The sequence below is a fragment of the Cervus canadensis genome, chromosome X (genome assembly GCF_019320065.1).
Source record: "Cervus canadensis isolate Bull #8, Minnesota chromosome X, ASM1932006v1, whole genome shotgun sequence".
NCBI classification, from domain to species: domain Eukaryota; kingdom Metazoa; phylum Chordata; class Mammalia; order Artiodactyla; family Cervidae; genus Cervus; species Cervus canadensis.
This window is the reverse complement of record NC_057419.1, coordinates 44,109,469-44,127,603: the sequence shown is the minus strand read 5'-3', so window position 1 is coordinate 44,127,603 and position 18,135 is coordinate 44,109,469. Positions and strand designations below refer to the sequence as shown.

The 18,135-nt window shown below is 42.6% G+C and overlaps 1 pseudogene; it reads left to right on the top strand.

Moving 5' to 3' along the window:
• Positions 1 to 16,204: 16,204 nt before the first annotated feature.
• LOC122435531 lies at positions 16,205 to 18,135 on the top strand (annotated as a pseudogene).

Sequence of the window (18,135 nt, the reverse complement as noted above, 5' to 3'; positions counted from 1 at the left end):
TGATAGTCTTGAATGCTGTTCCTCAGTATTTATCTGTATGTGTGTGTGTGTGTGTGTGTGTGTGTGTGTATGTGTGTATGTACCATAAAATAAAGACCTCTTTCTAGCTTTTTATCCTCCAGACAAACTACCCAATATGTCTATGCCACATCAGGATAAGACATTCACAATCATGACCTTTGATCAACACCTGATCTTAGAATTTCTTGTGCGTTATCCAAGACTAAATTACATTCAAAGTGGTTTTAGTGTTAAATGCATTTTTCTACATATCACTTCTTTGCAAAGCTGCAAATGTCTATGAGGTGTAGTTGCACTTCCCTAGTGGCTCAGTGGTAAAGAATCCACCTGTAATGCAGGAGACGCAGGAGACACAGGTTTGATCCTATGTCAGGAAGATCTCCAGCAGGAGGAAATGGCAACCTACTCCAATTTTCTTGCCTGGGAAACCCCATGGACAGAGGGTCTACAGTACAAGAGATTGCAAAGAGTTGGACACAACTGTGGTGTGGTTAGTTTGTTTCTAGCTAGCGGACATTTGATTCCTATTAATAACATTTTAGATAAAAGGAAATGCATTAGCACTTGTTAGAACACTATTATTTCACAACTTTTCCCTCCCAACCAAAACACACCCTCAAACCCTCTGCCCTGTGTTGCTTTCCCTATCTCACCTGGTAAAAGCTATATCAAATTTTGTGGTACTTTCTTTTCTTTCCTTCAACCAGGGATTAAACTGGGGCCCTTGACAGTGAGAGTGCAGAGTCCTCATCAGCAGACCACCAGGGAACTCCCATTGACCATGTTCTTTTTGATTATCTTTTTTCTTTGTGTTTTTAATTGTCCAGTTTTTTCCTTGTTCACAAATGCAGTCCATGTTTTCACCTGATCAGCAAGACTACCCACTTCAAAATCATACACTTGGTTAAAATAAATCCATGTGCTTAGAAATTCTTTATAGAGCCCTCATATGTCTGTATTTAATGACTTGTTGTGTTAGAGGCTTGCTATAGAATTGTTGCCCTGGAATTTATTTTCGTTGTGTTGATCCTTGGCTCTCAAGTCTTCCTAATTTTTCTTATTCTTGGATTCCTTCTATTTTGGGTTTTACTGAACCACATTCTTAAGCAACTTTATTTTTTTTTCAGAACTGTGTGTAGTTGTTAAACTTCCTCAGTCCTTGCTTGTCTGAAAAGGTCTTTATTTAGGATAAAGAATAGTATGTTGAAAACATTTTGCTTTGAAATTTTGAGACATTGTCCCATTGTCTTCTAGCAAGTGGTGTTTGTAATATTATTTATCACGATGGTTTCTTTTTCCATTTCCCACTGACCTTTTATCACCAGAAGCTTTTAGGATTATGCCTTTATCATTGTTATTACAAAATTTTAGTTACATGTCTCAATGTGAGCTTTTCTGTGTTTATTCTGCTGAATATTTATTGGGCTCCTTCAAGTTGATGATGTTTAATTAAACTCTAGGAAATTTTCTTCTATTATTTCTCTGGTTATTTCCTTTTCTCCATTTTCTTGCTCTATCTTTCTGGAACTCTGATTAGATATCTAGCCTCCAATTTGTGATTTTCTTTGTATCTTAGTTTTCTCTTTCTTTTTTCTTTTCTAATGTGTATTTAACAAATCATATTTTAAACTTCCATGATTTTATTTTTTGCATGTTCCTCTTTAAAACATCTTATTACTATTTTACCCATGCAATATTTTCTCAAATCTCTTGAAGGATATTTAATAGATTTGGTTTTAACTTATTTTTTATTCCTTCAACTTTAACTTATTTTTTATTCTCTCCTCTGGGTTAAAAAAAATTACATTAGGTTTTTCTAATGTGAGTTGTTGGTTTTTTCAAATGTCATGTCATCCTACATTGTATATTTGGACTTATAAATGTGGAATTAGAGACTTCCCTAGCAGTCCAGTTGTTGAGACTCAGTGCTTCCAGTGCAAGGGGCACAGCTTCAATCCCTGATTGGGGACCTAAGATCCCACATACTGCAGGGCAGCCAAAGAAGTATTTTTTTTTAAAGTATAGAAATAGGTTGATTAAAAAGAAATAATTGGCATTGATTTTCTTTGGTGCTAAGTAGATATTTCTCCATATGAAAGGGAAGGCATATCATTTGTTGGGAAGCTTTATTTTGGAGGGTGAAGGGGCAGAAATAAGGGAGGCAGATTGGACATCTTTCATATAGTCAAAACAAAGGGACCTTTACCATAGGGTACCCAAGAACCACAACAGGACTCCAGACCTTTCAATTCCTTTATACAACTATTCTCCTATTTGAAAGTAGAGACAGCCTCTTCACATGAGGACGTGGGGGTGAAGGACATGGTATAACTATTTTTGATGTAGTATTTCAATTAATCACTGTGAGTTCCACACCATTTCTCAATTCAACTCTTTGTATCTACGAGTTCCTCGTTCAGAATTCCTCCACCTTCAGCTGCCTCTTCCCCATCTGCTTTCTGTGTTGTGAGCTGATACTTCCACAACTAGTTTATCTGTTAAATAACTCCATATGTTTTCAGTCTTTCAGACATTTGTCAAAATCTCTGGTCAATCCTTGGTCCTTTATCCCCTTTTCAGTTCTATTATAAATGTATTCCCTTTTACACTTCTTTACTGTCATTTCAGTGAGGTTTGGAAAAAAAAAGTAAAGCCTGCCATCCTGAAGCAGGCTGAATGAATTTTAGATAAACCTCATTCTATTGAAGTCTGCTCCAAGGGAAAGAGAATTACAGAAAGTAGTCAGGCTATTTATGCTAATTTTTATGTAGTAGTTCCATCTTTCAAATTCTGTTCCCAGAAGGTCCCATGGCATTCTAAATATTAAAATGTTGGTTGGCATACTCTATTACTAAATTATACATGATGCAAATTTAACAATTGTATGCAAATGCTAATTGTTGTTAAACTACTCATACTGCACTATTAAAATCTGTATTCACATGTTTATAAAATTTATAACTTACAAAGTATTTACATATATCTCAGTTGAGCGTCATTACAAGCCTTTGAGATAGGTATATCAGGTTATATTAGCTTCTGCATAGTGGTGAAGAAATTAGACTGTCCTGTTTCTAGTCCTGGAGTAGCCAGTTAACTTGCAGGAAACTATCGTAATGTCATATAAACTACTTAACTTTTCTTACATCCAATTTCTCATCTGTAAACTTATTAGACTGGGCTTCCCTGGTAGCTCAGCTGGTAAAGAATTCACCTGCAATGCAGGAGACCTGGGTTCAATCCCTGGGTTGGGAAGATCCCCTGGGGGAGGCCATGGCAACCCACTCCAGTATTCTGGCCTGGAGAATCCCATGGGCAGAGGAGACTGGTGGGCTATAGTCCATGGGATTGCAAAGAGTCAGACATGACTGAGCGACTAAGTACAGCATGCAGCACAGAAAACTTAGATTAATAATGTTAGTTATCTCGAAGGATTATGATAATAAATGCAAACACCTGTAAACACTTAGAACAGGGCCTGGTACATAGTAAAAACTCAAGAAATATTACCTATTGTTATTATTTTTCTTCATAATTGTCTCTTATACCCTTTAACAGATGACAAAATTACGTGACATCAGTTAAGTCTTAGACTCAGTTAACAAGACACAGATCCTGGATACAAATTAATGTGTTCTGACTCCAAATTCAAGTAATGTCCAATACAACATGTTGCTTCAACATGCTAAGAAGATTAAAGATGGACATTGGGGGTGATCAGAAAATTCTGCTGTCCTTAATCATTTACCAAAGATGTGCTGCTACAGATAGAAATTTGGCTAGGGAGAAGGGAGATAGTCTATTTGAAATAGACATTCAATATCTTTTATCTGTGCTTCCTCAACACTAACCTATTAAATATTTGCCGCAACATGCTCTATCTATTGGGCTTCCCTGGTGGCTCAGAGGTTAAAGCATCTGCCTGGAATGCGGGAGACCCGGGTTCAATCCCTGAGTTGGGAAGATCCCCTGGAGAAGGAAATGGCTCTATCTATTAAGCAAACCTTTGCCCCAGTTAAAGGAGCTCATTGAGAGCATGGATCTGATTATTCATTTTTGCATTCTCAGAGCCACATAAACAAAACATATCTAACATTTCAAGTTTAAGGATATTCTATGAAAGTTACTTAGCCAAAGGGACATTAGTGACAATACCAAATCTATATACTCACTTCTACATTCTTGGGCCCTCTAGAGCCAATGAACTTAAAAAAGTGAGACTCACCATGTGGATTTTTTAGGAAAGTTCATTCCATTGCCGTTCTTTAGGAAAGTGGCATGCCACTACATGCCACTATGAACCCAGATGAGTTAAACTTGCAGCACATCAATACATGAAGGATTAATGTTTAAGCAAACAAAATGGTTGTAGGCTCAACAGGTCAAGAATCCACCAATGCACATATAACCTTCCACTTGTGATTGCTCTCATTTCTGATCCTAAGATGAGATTTAACTTTATAGATTCTAGAATTCCTTTGCTTTCATTGTTTTTCTTTTCCAATTTTTTTTTCTTCTGCTCACATGATGCTGATATAATGCAGAATGTTTGCACACATTGTCTCTGAAGCTTCAAAACAGTGGAATCAAAGTCTTCCAGGGCACGGAAGTTTTGTTTGTGGCAGGAAGAAAACAGATGGGATATAAACAGGTTTGGATACACCAGGGATATTAATGATGTTGCATGAAAATAAATAAGTATATCTAAAGAGCACACACATTACTTTCACTCTTCTCCATCATAAAGTGAAGTTGCTCAGTCGTGTCCGACTCTTTGCGACCCCATGGACTGTAGCCTACCAGGCTCCTCGGTCCATGGGATTTTCCAGGCAAGAATACTGGAGTGGGTTGCCGTTTCCTTCTCCAGGGGATCATCCCAACCCAGGGATCGAACCCGGGTCTCCTGCATTGTAGGCAGATGCTTTACCGTCTGAGCTATAAATCCTATGTCACAGACAGAAGATCATTTTTATCAATAGAAGAGGAAGACAATATTAGAATATAATTTTTCTTCCTTATCACAGGGGATCAGAAGGGCAAAGATTAGAGTCTTGGAATTGATACACCAAAGCTATAAATAGCATTCAAAAATGGTGAGAAACTTTTAGTGAATTTCAAAACTAAAACTAAAATTTCAAAACATGGAAGAGCTTCCATCTCATGATGATAACTTGCATGTACTTTCTAACAGATGGCATGGCCATTCACATTTTTATGTATGTTGGAGAGATTTTTTAAAATGTAGCTGGTGTTTATTTATTGTCAGTTGAACTTAAGATTGTCATCAAAACAGTGTCCATACTGACAATCACATCTCAACCAGAGTCAGATGAACTCATGGGTCAGAAATCCCTAATAAATTCTGGATAAAAGGAAAGTGGAGGGTCCTGAGAACAAACTGATTAAGGCTCCAACAGAGCCAACTGGGAAAAAGCAGCATTGGCTTTTCCTGGGTCTCATGTCAAAATTTGGGGGCAGGAGGGTCTTGTCAAAGCAGTACTTAAGTGTAGCAATGCTTAAGGTGGGTGATCTGTCCCTTGTTTATTTCCTGCTGCTAACAACCTTCTAGTCCTAGCTTTGTGTGCTGCTCTGCTATGAAAAACCCAGTAGCCAGACATACCTCTGAAACTTCAGCAGCTAGAATGGACTTCAGATGGCCCATTTCTGAGGACTGGGCAGACAGCTTCAGGTTTCACATTATATCATACTCAGCTCAGCATGTGGTAGAGGTCAATCCCAGGTTGGTTTTCCTGGGGAAACAGATTCTGATTTAGACATTAGCATACAGGGCTTTCCTGGTAGCTCAGATGGTAAAGAATCCACCTGCAATGCAGGAGACCAGGGTTTGATCCCTGAGTCAGGAAGATTTGGAGAAGGGAATGGCTACCCACTCCAGTATTCTTGCCTGGAAAATCCCATGGACAGAGAAGCCTGGTGGTCTACAGCCCATGGGGGTCACAAAGAGTCAGACATGACTGAACGACTAACCCTAAGTAACACTGGCTCCTGGGATCTGCACTGCCTCGACTGTGAGCAGCAAATTTTGCCTTTGTTTAAGGCCACATCTAAAGGTAGGGCCCTGGATGATTGGGACTGATCCCAGAGCTCCATGGAGTGCTTCATGACAGTTCTCACAATAGCGAGAATATTAAGTTATGCTAATGGTGTCGGATACTGTCCTATGCCTTCTCCAGGTGTTACTTCATGAATCTTCCACACAACCCCATGGCACAGGTAGTTTTGCATCTCACATTTGTTAAGGAAGCTGAAGAGACACAGGCAGGGAAGGGACCAGGGGTGTCTCCTCTTCCCTCACTCAGAGAAGATGAGGAATTCAGGAGTCATGCATGGTTCCATGTGCACTGCCCATCTTTCTTATTTTCCCACATTGTCTTTATGCTTGGATACTCCCAGAGTACCAAGGTGCTCCTTCCTGCACAGCTGGAAGAGGCAGAATGTCAGCCAGAGAGGGTATAAGGGGCTGGTCTGGAGTCAGGCTTTCTGAGAAAGGACAGTCTCCCTGAAGGCTTTTCTGAGTTCTAAATACAAGAGCAGTGCCCGAATCAATTTGAAAACACGCTCCAATCTGTCTTCAATTTATGTTTCCCAGATATAAAGGGAGAGATTGTGTGGCTATATACAAATATCACTTCCCCTTGGCTTCACATGCCTTGGGTGCCTTTTTGGTCTCTGTAAGTACTTATGAAATGGAGAAACTAACCTCTAAGGTGAGCTAGAGGTAACCCTTTAGTTGGACTAAAGGGACTTTAAGACTCCTCCCAGCTCTAAAAATTGTATGTTGCTATCAAAGTTGATAACAATTAATAAAGCAAATTCAGAAGAAAAAAGATTTAGAAACACCCTGAGAATATAAAGTGTCAGGTATTGCTATTAATAACGGAATGCAGTTCTTACCGGTGGTTTGGATTCATGAGACAGAATTAATTCCTTTATTTCATAAACTTGGCTGTGTCCTAGAAGTTTCAATGCATTTTAAAATTAAAATTAAGACTGGCTTTATATCTAAATCCTGCTTGCTGCCCTTCCATTTCATCTCCTACTTTGCAGACTTAGTGGTGATGAAAACACAAAGGACATCTTCAAAGAGAAGGTTACTTGAAGCAGCTGCCACTCAAGCGTGGCTTTGGGGACTGTCACCTTTTCACTTTGTTTTCACCTGTGCCCCTCACAGCTTATGGTGCTGAAGCTTGAGGAGCCTCAGGGAAGAAACAACTGTGTTTGAATAGGTAAATGGTAGGTGAATGAGAGAATCCAATTTGGACAGGAGGAAGAAGTTTCCAGATTCAACTTCTCAGCTCAGTTCTCTCACATCTATTGGGTAGAAAGCACTGTGCCGGGAGGCATCAGACATGTGGTCACAGTTCCTGTCTTCAAGTGGCCCTCAGTCTAGGGGGAGAGAAGAAATAGACTCGGGTATGTCCAGCACTCTTCCAGAAATGATTAGCAGTTTAACAGATGGGGAAAAGGAATGTGGGCAGATGAGAAAAATAACAATAACGGCCTCCACTTATGGAGTACTTATTAGAGGCCATGTGTTTCACTAACCTCGTTTCACTTAATCATTCCAACAATCATACATGAAAGCCACTGTTATTATTAAACTTGCTTTAAGGAGGTAACATGGTTTCCCTTAGGTCACTCACCTAATTAATGGTAAAGCTTGGATTCAAACTTTGATTGTTAAAATGTATTAGTTTTGTTTTGTTTGTCTGAGAACTATCCTGCTAAAGAATAAATTATTCTATTTTTTAATTGGAGGATAATTGCTTTACAATCTTGTGTTGGCTTCTGCCATACAACAACGTGAATCAGCCACAAGTATGCATATGTTTCCTCCCTCCTGAATTTCCCCCCCTCCCACCCTATCCCACCCCTCTGAGTTGTCACAGAGCACCAGGTTGAGCTCCCTGTGCCCATATAGCTTCTTCCCACTGGATGAACCTAGAGCCTGTTATACAGAGTAAAGTAAGTCAGAAAGAGAGAAATAGATTTTATATATTAACACACACACACACACACACACACACACATATACATATAAACTAGAAAGATGGTACTGATGAACCTGTTTGCAGGGCAGGAATAGAGATGCAGGCATAGAGAAAAGACTGTGGACACAGTAGGGGAAGGAGAGGGTGGGACTAATGGAGAGAGTAGTATTGACATATATACCATGTGTAAAATAAATCTATTTTTATTGAATTATAATTTACAATGTTGTATTAAAAAGCAGAGACATTACTTTGTCAACAAAGGTCTGTCTAGTCAAGGCTATGGTTTTTCCAGTAGTCATGTATGGATGTAAGAGTTGGACCATAAAGAAAACTGAGAGCTGAAGAATTGATGCTTTTGAACTGTGGTGTTGGAGAAGACTCTTGAGAGTCCCTTGGACTGCAGGGAGATCCAACCAGTCCATCCTAAAGGAGATCAGTCCTGGGTGTTCATTGGAAGGACTGATGTTGAAGCTGAAACTCCAATACTTTGGCCACCTAATGTGAAGAGCTGAATCATTTGAAAAGGCCCTGATGCTGGGAAAGATTGAGGGCGGGAGGAGCAGGGGACAACAGAGGATGAGATGGTTGGATGGCATCACTGACTCAGTGGACATGAGTTTGGGTGGACTCCGGGAGTTGGTGATGGACAGGGAGGCCTGGCGTGCCGTGGTTCATGGGGTCGCAAAGAGTCAGACAGAACTGAGCGACTGAACGGAACTGAACTGAATGTTGTATTAACTTCTGCTGTACAGCAAGGTGACTCAGTTATATACATATATAATTCTTTCCTATATTTTTTCTATTATGATTTATCCAAGGATATTGAATATAGTTTCCTGTGCTATACAGTAGGACCTTGTTGTTTATCCATCCTATACATAATAGTTTGCATTTACTAACCCCAGAGTCCTAGTCCATCTCTCCCCTCCCCCTTGGCAACTACAAGTCTCTTCTCTGTTTCTGTGAGTCTTTTTCTGTTTTGTAGACAGATTCATTTGTGTTATATTTTATATTCTACAACCAAGTGATATCACATGACATTTGTTTTTCTCTTTATGACTTATTTCACTTAGCATGATAATCTCTAGCTCCATCCCTGTTGCTGCAAATGGCATTATTTCATTCCTTTTTTTTGCAGCTGAGGAGTATTCAGTTGTCTATATGAACCACATCTTCTTTATCCATCTATCTGCTGATGGACATTTAGGTTGTTTCCGTGTCTTGGCTATTGTGAATAGTGCTGCTATGAACATAGGGCACACCTAGATTTTTTTGACTCTAAATGTTTCACTGTCAATTACTATATTCTTTTGTATTACCCCAAGGTTGGCACCTACTATTCTGGCTTAGGAGATTGAGGTGTGGTTGATACAAAATGTGGAAGACTGAATAAGATATGTGATAAAAACAGGAAGACACATATTCTGGGGAAAATGAATAGCCCAAGAGAAGATGAAAATACAGATAAATCCTGGGACTCTGAGCTGGGGGTGACAGGGACATCCACTGCACAAGTGAGTGTGTGGATGTGTATGGGGAGGCAGTATACAGAAAGATGAGGAGGAGGGGCTGGGGAAGAGTTACATATGGACAGGTGGGGGACAGCTGGAGTAGAGTTGTAATCTGAATCAAGACTCATATCTGTTCATTCTCACCAAATCTGTTGAGACACCTAATGTGTGTGCACATTAATGGCTGTGCATTGTCGTGACACCTAATGTGATGAATTTTTGCAAAATTGTATACACTTTACACACATACACACACACACACACACACACACACACACACAGAGTAACAGTGAGATTTGTCCCACAGAGAGTTGAACTCAGCTCATTAAAAAGCTGTACAGTATGGCAGAAGTTCTCAAACTTGAACATCCATGAGCATCCCCCAGGAAGCTTGTTAAAGCCTGCTGAGATTGCTGGGCGCTGGTCCTGGAGATGCTGATTTCATAAGTCTGGGGTGGGCCCTGAGAATTTGCATTTCTAACCAGCTTCTGGGTGATGCTGATGCTGCTGTTCTGGGGACCAAGCTTTGCCTGGCGCTGGTGGAGAGTGGGGTGTGCCTTTGCTGTGAGTGAGAAGTGAAGAGGGTCCACAGTAGAATGTTAAAAATCATCAGCTTCCTGAGACCAATGTCAGGTCTGTGTTCCTGTCTCCAGCTTTCCCCCCTCCACCCTGTTTCTTCCAGGCCCCATCCTGTAGCATACAGTTTTTCAAAAGCAGGCGTCTGATTACGTCACCCTCCTTCTTAAAAATGGCAGTGGCACACTTGTGGACACGGGGGCGGGGGTGGGAGGAGAAGGTGGGACAAATTGAGAGAGTAGAATTGAACCATATATATTACCATATGTAAAATTAGATAGCCAGTGGAAATTTGCTGTATGATGCAGGGAGCTCAAATCTGGTGCTCTATGACAACCTAGAGGGGTGGAATGGGGTACGAGTTGGGAGGGAGGTTCAAGAGGGAGGGGACATACGTATAACAATGACTGATTCATGTTGATGTATGGCAGAAACCACCACAACATTGTAAAATAATTTTCTTCTGATTAAAAATAAATAAATAAAATGGCAATGGCTCCCTTGACCTTGGCACTGTAGGTGAAACCTTTCAGCACCCTTCTTACCTCTTTAATCCCTCAAATTCTCTTTCATAAGACACCATGCAGGTCCCTGAAACAAACCACATTGCCTTTGACCTACATCTGGAATGCCAATCTCCCTTGGCCCACCTCTCTTCATTTGGCTAAGTTCCACTTTACTTGGAAGTATTGTCCTTGAAATCAACTCCATGGGAAGGGCTTTTAAGACCTTGGCAATGCCACTTGAAGGCCTCTCTACAGCTCTCTTGCACAGTATAGAAATGGTCTGGTGACAAGGCTAAGTTGTCACTAATCCGGGGACTCCTTGAAGGCAGGCACTGAGTCTTGGCACTAAGTACATGAATAAGCAAGTTGATCAATTACAGTTGAACTAGTGTCATTTCAGATCTACTAAGTATTAACCATCATATCTGCTCTTCCTGGGGTAAAGGATTATGTGCTTTCTTAGAGTCTGAGCTACCATGGGAAAAACTCACTCACAAATAGCATAAGGAAATGACAACATGCCATTAATAACCCAGAAGAAGCAGTATCTGTTTTAGGATTTTTCCATCTGGGCACTACAAACCAGAAAAGCAACTGTTTTGCCTCCACAAAGAATGTATTTTTTTTTAACAGCACACTTTCCAAAAGGACACTCCTTCTGTTGCATTTTGATCTATCCTGATTTAATTTAAAGTTTGGAGATGGGGTTTGACCTTATCTATCAGTGGCTGAGCCGTTGTCTCAGGGAAATGCAGTTTGAAACTCATTAATAGGGTAGCCTGTATATTATAACTTAGAAGCTCTGGGTTATCACTGATGCTTGCAATTGCTATGGAAACTGGGCTCATATGCACCTTTCAAAGTCTGCTTTAAAACAAGAAAAAAAAGAAGAGGAAAGAATAAGATATTTGTGCCCAGCATGCATAGGCAGGTTCAGTGATGCAAATATGCTCTGCCTACACAATGATAAAAACAATTTTTTTTATATTTTTAAGAGCTAATAATGTAAAACCTTATATTAGAGAGCTGTGTTTATACTGGTGAGAAAAAATGCCCAAGGCAGCTTTCACCCCAGTCCCCCTCCCCGCCACAAACACAAACACACACCAGCAATTTTCAGTTTTCCCCAGATTTTTTGCAGCCTGTGTCCTTAAATCCCCCCAAAGCCCCTGCACATGCAGCTTCAGCTGCTAAAGCCCAACCCATGTAGACACCAGCAAAGAGTTCAACCTCTCCTCCCCCGACCCCATTGCCTACAAATGTATATTAATGCTGCCTTTTGCAGCTTAGGGACTGACTTTTCCATTTTAAAATGATAGTGCTAATTTGATCAAGCTTCTTATCAAAGATTTCTGGGTGTATTCTTCCTTAAATTTGGGTTTTGGAGGTTCCATCCCTCATCCCTCTCCCTGCCCAACTTTCTTCCTAATAACCTTAATGATCGAAGTATGGTAAGGTTGGGCTTCCCTGATGGCTCAAGTGATAAAGAATCCACCTATGATGAAGGAGACACAGGAGAGGTGGGTTCGATCCTTGGGTAGGGAAGATCCCCTGGAGGAGGAAATGGCAACCCACTCCAGTATTCTTGCCTGGAAAACCCCATGGACAGAGAAGCTTAGCAGGCTACAGACCACGGGGTGGCAAAGAGTCAGACAGCACTGAGCATGCAAGCATGCATGCATGCATGCATGCATAGTATTTTGTTGGGCCAACAATAATGTAAGTAGTCAACAATTCCCCTGGGGGAAAGTGTAGGCTGCCACCTGAGGCAGAAGTGAGGGGCAGCAAAGAAGCCAGAGCAAGCTGGGGAGAGGGGCAGTGCACAGAAGTGGCTCCTGGGGATTAGTAGATACAAGCTATTACAGATAAAGTAGATAAACAAGGAACTATTACTGTATAGCATGAGGAACTAGAGTTGATATCCTGTAATAAGCCATAATGGAAAAGAATATATACATTTAATTGAAGTATAGTATAATATATAGGGCTTCCCTGGTGGCTCAGGTGGTAAAGAATCTGCCTGCAATGCAGGAGACCTGGGTTTGATTCCCTGCCTGAGTTAGGAAGTTCCCCTGGAGAAGGACATGGCAGCCCACTTCAGTATTCTTGCCTGGAGAATCCAAAGGACAGAGGAGCCTGGCGGGCTACAGTCCCTGGGGTTGCAGAGAGTTGGACACAACTGATCAACTAACACTTTCATTTTTACTTCACAATATATAGTTATATAACTGAATCACTTTCCTGTACACCAGAAACTAACACAACACTGTAAATCAACTATACTTCAATTTTTAAAAAGTGACTCCTGAGTGGTGTGGCCTTACACAGGACGTCGTCTTATTCCCCTGAGACTCCCAAATCACCTATCCAGCCACCTCATTCTGTCCACCTTGGCTCTTCCCCACTCCTCACTTTTGTCCCCACTTGCCAGCCTCTTGCCAGGTGGCCCTCCCCAAAGACCTGATTTGTCACCAAGGTAGCACAGGAGTGGCAGAACTCATTTGTAAAACAGACAGGAACTGGCTCAATGGCCCAAGTAAGGGACATAAAATTTTAACACAGTAGAAAAATGCAAGAGGTTTATGGTCTTGAATGTTATCATTTCTATCTCAGTATTTCCCTACACAACTGGAGTCTTTCGTCTTCTATTTTCCTCCTTTAGTGTTTTCCTTCTGTCAGGCTCCAGGCTGGCTGGCTTCTCTTGCTGCCACTCTCCTGGCTTTCCTCCACCCCTCCTCCCCAGCCATCTGGGGAGGGATGAAGGGATGATGATGGGTCCCTCTCTCCTCCCAGCACAAGCCAGCACAAGCCAGCACCTTCCCCAACCCACGGTTTCAACCATGAACCCCAATGTTCCAAACGAGGACAATACAGTGGCATAAAGCAGGAGTCAAAAAAAGGAAGCATGGTTCACATTTTACATAACTGCTTCACTTCTGAGACAAAGTATCTACAAGTCCTCATTCAAATAAGATCAAAACTCTGAGCATCGCAGAAAAGGATTCTCCCAGAAAACAACACAGAACCATTTGTTACTGCCTCAGAGGGTCTCATCTCTGTTTGTTTACCTCCCTACTTGTGAATCCTTCCATGGTTGGCCCATAATCCCTCTTTACTGCCCACCTCCCCAACCCCAGCCTGGTGTGAGCAGGGCGTCTGATGCTGCTGAACTAGATCAGGTCTCAAAGGCTAGGCTCCCTCTGTCCTCACCTTCAGGAGACCAGAGCTCCTCTGAAGGCTGCTGCTTGCTCCACAGGCATGTGGAAATCCCTTCGTTGCTTTCAAGCCATTAATGTAATCTAAATCAGGACTTGTCCTTTAAATACAGGCATCCTCTTCTTTGAAAGTCTTCATCAATGAACATTTCAGAACCATACAGTTCTCCCGCACTAGACTTAGATCTCCTTGAGGGCAGAGATTGTGTTTCATTCATTTTTCTTTCCCTGGCTACCGCACCTGACACTGGGCCATACTTGATAAATGCACACAAAAATATTTGTGCACCTCAAAGTGCAATTGACAAATATACTTGCCCCTGCTGGCATCTTTGTATGAATGAATGTTTCAGGCTCCTGGCTGAGCACAAGCTCAGAGCAGGGAATGGGAGGTGGCAGCAGAAGGATGTGGGCAGTGTGGCAGAGGTCACAGGCACCTCTTAGAATAGATCGGAGGACATTCTCCTTAGACCAGTTGCACTATCTATACAGAAAATCAGCCCCTACGACAAGGTCAGGACAGACATGTGTGATTAGGGGGGAGGGGTGGGGTGGGGTAGGGTAGGGTGGGGTGGCTTCCACCACCATTAGGACGTGCACAGAGCCAGTGTTTTATGGTGGGGAAAACATCATGCCTGAGTCAGCCAGACAGGCCTGGGTATGAACCCTGATTCTACCACCTAGCAGCTACCACCTAGCAGCTATACATTTGGGCCAATTATGCAATGTTTTTTATTTGAAATTTTCTCATTTCTCAAATGGGCAAAATACTATTTCAAAGGATCATTGGCATCACTGAAAGAAATAAGTCTTTCAAAGCCCTGGTACCATGTCTGACACACCGCATATGCTCAATAAATGGTGATTAGTAGTAGTGGCAGTGGTAATAGTATTGCTTTAATTATTTGGCTGAGTGGAGAACTCTTCTTTTCCTCATCACTTCTTCACTAAGATTTTGTGTCCTCTTGATGACAGTTCAGAGTTAATGACTCATTGAGAGCGAGTCATAACTTTTAAAGCTAGTGAGCTTAAACCTCCACTTTTTTTTTTCTTATTTTTCCCTTCCCTTCCCAACTCTTCACTTCTGGGCACCTCTTTCTCTCACTTTTATAATCCCATCCCTTTCATCAATATTCATGCCATATTCTTCATTTACTCTAAGGTGTGAAGGGTTGATAAGTACCTACAGTGTTACTCCCAGAACAAAATCCTTTAAGAGAAAAAATTCTGATCCTTTGAGTTCAGTGTTTGTCAAATTGAAGTTGTAATTTAAAGGAACCAATTTAGTGGCTCTTGACTATCATTTTTTAAAAATAATACTCTGCCTTATTATAGCACGTTATTTAGTGTACTAATGTAGAGGGGAAACAATGGAAGCAATTTCAAAATCTAGGGGGAAAATGGATTTGCTTTGGCCCTCAAGTGAAACTTACTCTTTTTTAGCAATTCATTTATACCATTTTCTGTCCCAGGTTTTAAATAGCCAGCCTGGCTGAATTTCATACTTTAAAATGAGTGAACAAATGGTGACATCAAAGGAGTTAAGCAGAGGAGGTGATGTTGATAAAAAGTTGAAACTGGAACTGAACATTCTCAGATTTCTTTTTCAAAAGGAAAATCAAACTTAAATAATAAAGGTCCATTTTCTATGCATCCTAATACTGTGAGGCTGTCACAGCTAACGCCATGACAGGCAGCCTAGATTAGGAGTAGTTTCCCGGGGTAACATAATTATCAGGCCTCCTGGAGCTAGCCAATCAACATATGCCTAGCAAGAAAAAAGGGAACCTATCAGGGGAAAGCTGAAAGCCCCACGTTGGGCCAACAAAAATTACCTTGCAACTGTGTAACCAATCCGCTTGCGCCAACTACCCGCTGTGTAACCAATCCACTTGCGCCAACTACCTGCTGCTTTTTTGACCTAATAAATACCCGAGAGAACTGGGGCTCGGGGCCTTTCGTCCTCACACACTTGGTGAGGGCGGGAGGCCCTGGCTCGAGTCAATAATAAATTCCCCTATTGCAAGTTGCATTGTTTCGAGGAGTCTTCTTTCCCGACCAGGGACTCGGACTACAGGCAGAACATTTGGGGGCTCGTCCGGGATCCCTTGACCGGGGAAGAACGCTCTTTGGAACAAAGGGGAAAAAGGACAGGTAATAGCACCAGTGCTCAGGCAGGTCTAGAAAAGCCCAGAGTAAATCCAAGGCCCTGCTGTGAAGCAGGAAGTTATCTGGTGCAGAAAGCCCAGAGTAAATCCGAGGCCCTGCTAAAAGGCAGGAAGGTGTCTGGCGTGAAGGAAAGCTTTCCATGAGGGAACGGATTGGCCGTTCCGGCTGGCGTGAGGGCGAGGCCAGCGAGCATGCTGGAAGGCAGCCAGCTCTGCGGGAAGGAGACCTGCTCTCCTAAGCCCGAATCTGGGGAACAGTGGATGCCATTCGGTAAGGTGACCCTTGTTCCAGAGGATCTGTGTTGTCGGCCGATGTGTGTCTGTCTGTGTGTTTTTCTGTATAACTGCCAGCATTGTCTCCTGTCTCGTTGTTCTCTGGTGTGTCGTTGTCTACTTCTTCCTATAGAGCCTTGGAGCCTCATTTCTGTTTCTGGGAGTTTCAGTGAACAGGCAGACAGTTGTTGGGGCAACTGACGAGTCCCGGCCAGGGTTACTCCCTGGCGGATTCTGAAGGCCTCCCAACAAGTCAGCCCCAGTAACGGGAGCCCGAGAGGGTGAAACTCTTTTCTTTTTTCTTGTATTCTAAACCGAGAATCTGGCCAAATAAAAACCCGTCTGTGTGGGCACGGGACAGGCACTTAAGAGCCGATAGGGCGCCTGCCACTGGAAGACTCCTGTGAAAGGATAAGGGGGTCACAGAACGAGCTAGAAACCCTTAGGGTGCCCACCCCCAACAAGAAAACTTCCGTGCAACGACTAAGGCACTCAAATAGTTCCACAAAGCATACCACAAGCCCAACCTCCTGGCTGCCACCACTCCCGATAGGATTTTTTGGTGGTAATTCTCGGTGACTTTCTTCTGACTCTCGCTATGGGGCAAAGAAAATCCACCCCACTCTCTCTCATGACTGATCATTTCTCGGATGTCAGGGCTAGAGCGTATGATCTGTCGCTACTGGTTACAAAGAGTAAATTAATAATCTTTTGCTCTGCAGAGTGGCCCGCCTTCCAAGTTAGATGGCCTCCAGAGAAAACTTTTCAACCTTCTATTATTTGGGCGGTAAAAGAAAAAGTTATGGCTCCTGATCCCTGGGGCCACCCGAGCCAAGTCCCATATGTTATGGTCTGACAAGATCTAGTAAAAGATCCGCCCAAATGGTTAAAACCTTTTGTTCACAAACTCCCTGATTCTCCTAATGTACAGGCCCTGGTTATAGAAACTCCCACTGCCCCAGAGGAAGCCAAGAAGAATAAGGGCCCAAAACCGGTCTTGCAGGAATCCTCGGACCGGAACCTGATTGACTTGGAGACGGAAATTAGGCCCCCGCCATATGCCCCTCCTCCGTTGCAGGTTCCCCCCGGGGGGGGAAGAGCTCCCCCCCCCCGATGAATCAGAAGGGATAAAGAAACCCCGACCCCAGAGAAAGAATAGAGAAAATAGGGGTGAGCAGGATCATGGAGACCCAGAGTTACCTTCATCTACTGTACAGGCACTCCCCGTCCGAGTGGGACCAGCTAACCTGGACGGAAAGCAAACCTATCAGTACTGGCCTTTTTCCACGAGTGATCTGTATAATTGGAAAACCCAAAATCCTCCTTTTTTGGAGAAACCCCAAGGCCTCATTAACCTCTTAGATTCCATTTTGTTCACTCATAACCCCACCTGAGATGACTGTCAGCAGCTGTTGCAGGTGCTCTTCACCACGGAAGAATGGGAGCGAATCCTGGCAGAGGCGCAGAAACAGGTCCCGGGGGTTGACGGGAGACCAACCGCCCGGCCTCATCTCGTAGACAAGGGGTTTCCTCTGTTGCGGCCTAACTGGGATTTTGTTAGGGAGCGTCTCCGATTGTACCGCCAGACTCTAATGGCTGGCCTGCGGGCCACAGCTAAGAAGCCGACAAATTTGGCAAAGGTAAATTTAGTAAGACAAGAGCCCACTGAGAGCCCGGCAGCCTTCCTAGAGAGGCTGATGGAAGCTTTCAGGCAATATACACCTATGGACCCCCAGGCTGAAGAGTCACATGCTGCAGTTCTACTAGTGTTTGTGAATCAGGCAGACCCAGATATTAAGAGGAAATTACAAAAGATAGAGGGGTTAGGAGAATAGACAATACAAGACTTA